The sequence below is a fragment of the Anabrus simplex genome, chromosome 1 (assembly GCF_040414725.1).
Source record: "Anabrus simplex isolate iqAnaSimp1 chromosome 1, ASM4041472v1, whole genome shotgun sequence".
Taxonomy (NCBI): Eukaryota; Metazoa; Arthropoda; class Insecta; order Orthoptera; family Tettigoniidae; genus Anabrus; species Anabrus simplex.
Genome location: NC_090265.1, coordinates 261,963,052 through 261,966,233, shown reverse-complemented (window position 1 = coordinate 261,966,233; position 3,182 = coordinate 261,963,052).

Genomic DNA, 3,182 nt, shown 5'->3' with positions numbered 1-3,182 from the left:
AAAAACAAAATATTACAATTTTGCCAGAGCATTTCAGTTAGGCCGGGTTTTGGTTAAGCGGGGTTCTACTGTACATGAAAACAAAATATTACAAGGAATTGTATCAAAACAAGGAATTTCATTATTACAAAAGAAGAAGAAGAAAAAAAGAAGTGCGCTAAGAAAAGAAGCAAAAAATACATGAACATTCATCGTCATCATCATCCATTTCCATTTTCCAGCTCCTGCTATGTTGGGAGCATTAAAATAAAAATAGTAATAATAATGATGATGAGTCTTTCCTTGAAAAGTCTCTGTGGCAGATAATGCATTCCAACTATCAATTTGCCAATTTACAAACAAATACTGCACGGTATTTACCATAGTTTGATTCCTGTGATCTACCAGTATCTTTTACTCTACTGTTGCCAAGTAATTATGAGCAGGTGAGTGTTGACAATGTCTTATGATCTAACTACTTGTTGGTGTTATTTCATATAAGTGAGAGTAAGACGCTTGATTACCTGTGTTGCTAAAGTGTCTGTTGTGGGATCTGGAATAATATATGTAACTGCTAATATTTGATACTGAATTTAAGTAATGTACTATCTCTTCATTGGCATGGAATGAGCAGAGAGAAACCACACTCCTTGCTGCTAGAGCAGGGATTTGAATCTCAGATATCCAAATAGTACAGCTGTAAGTCTGAGTGAAAATAATATTAACATTAATAGAGAATTCAGAATTCAACATTCCTTCATGCAGTTGGTAGGCATTTTAAATCCAATGGATCAGTGGATTCAGCTCTCATAACTTCAACCATGAAGTACCATGTTTATGCAAATAATCCCTGCATATTCTTTTCAAAATCTGGTGGCAAACAGTTGAGGTGAGGGTATTACTTGTATCAAGGTTGGTACACTGCTCCTGACACACAGCAATCTCAAAGTTTGTATTTTTCTCCCAAGTCTGTTCCCACCGCAAGTGAGAAGCCTGCCGCATACATATTTTGCCATTTGAGAAGCATATGAGTGACTGAGGTATGAGCGATGCTAGTAATGCCATTCCTTATGCAGCCAGTCTCTGCTATGAATGGTGTAAAAATGTTGCTCGTAGGGTGAGTTGGTGGATGCATTTCAGTGGGCTTGGCAGAATGACATGCAATAACAACTTCTGGCTCAGTGAGGAAAGCAAAGGGAAACTACCTCACTCTTCATTTCCTTAGTACACCTCTTCAGTGAAGCCTAGGCCATCTATGACAGCTAATGGTGGAGCTGTTGAGGATCCAACCAGCCTTTGGGCTGAGGACTGAACATACACATAGAAGTTGGGGTAATAGCAAGTGCTTAGGAGGGTGGTGTGAGTTCTCATTATAAGTTGTTTATGACTAAAGAAAACTCCATATTATTGTGGAGCAGAGCAAACTGGCGATCACGCTGCAGGAAGAAAGTATAATGTGAACAAAAGTCATAGTACATGATTGGAGGAAAAATAAAATTTGTCATGAATATACAAACCTCTGGGCATTTTGCAAACAAAATACAAAGTTTCCACAAATCGAAAGCAGGATATGTGAATATCTAACATAAAAGAGACAGTTTGGATGTGTAGTCATAAGTGAAATGTCAGCTTAAAGCTATAGTGATACCAAGAGAGTAAAAAATTACGGGTTTTAAAGCTAGCTGTGGATGGCTCAAGCATATTTTTAAACGATATAACTTTAATTTTCATAGGAAAACTAGCACTGTTTCCCAGGTAGTTTTGAAGAAAAGATTGTGAATTTCCACAGATTTTCAATCGGTTTGCACCAGAAATAATTTGTATTCACTCTTGGAAACAGGTTATGCAGACCAGATGTCAGTATATTTTGAAGATTATGATGCAATGAGTTGTTTCATAATTTTATAATTTACTGTAATGTAGTAATCACAGTTTCCAATATAAATATTTAACAAAGCTATAGTATATATATTTTTAAAAAAACTTTTAAAATGGATGATTTTGGGCTGGCATCCATCTGGAATTAGTGTAATCAATTTTCCAACACCACTGTAACGCTGGCAACCAATGTTTATCTATGTACACTAGGTCAGTAGTCTCATCTCATGGAGCTTTCCTCCTTTAACTACGAGCTTGAGAAAATCGCATATCAAATGAACCCTGTTCTACTCCTCAGTCCAGAATTACAATCTTGGAAAAGGCCAGAAAACAAACCCAGTGCCTTGGAATAAGACAAAAGAACGCTACCTCTATACCACAGGGAATTGAGGTAGTTTCCTGTTGCTTTCCTCACTGAGCCAGAAGTTGCTGTTGCATATCAGTCTGCCAAGCCCACTGAAATGCATGTACCAACCAACCCTATGAGGAACATTTTCACACCATTCATAGTAGGGACTGGGTGTATAAGGAATGGCATTACTAGCATCGCTCATACCTCAGTCATTTTCAGTGTCAAAGCCAAGGATAAAACTGTGACAGGTCAATGAAAATAACAAAATTGTTCTAGCCCATACCAGATCTGTAAACACTAGATCTCGCCAGCAAAGAAATAATAATAATAATAATAATAATAATAATAATAATAATAATAATAATAATAATAATAATAATAATAATAATAATAATAATAATAATAATAATCACATATCCATATTTTCACTTCCGACCATGATTCTACAGAACACTTTTGTAACATAAGCTACTTCAACACAAAATTTTTGAATGACAAACATTCATCCCATATACACTTCTCTGCACATTCCTTCGTGCCTGTACCATTTCGAGGTCCATATCACCGAAACTAACAAGGCACATTCATTTACGATTTTTCTTTTCAGCGGTTTAACGCTGCACCAACACATCAAAGGTTTTTCGATGGTGAAAGGATGGGAAAGGCCTAAGAATGAGAAGGTATTGCGGCTGTGGCCTTAATTAAGATACAGCACCAGCATTTGCCTGATATGAAAATGGGAAATCACAGAAAACCATCTTCAATATTGTCAACGGTGGGATTCGAACCCACCATCTCCAGAATGCAAGCTCACAGCTACGCATCCCTAACCGCGTGGCCAACTTACTTGGTAAATTAATTATACTGTATATCAATATAATAAGTACTAAACTATCACTTACTGACACCGAGCTTATGACTTTGAACAGAAGAGATAATTAATAAATGTACACATCTGCTACTTCAGGCACAC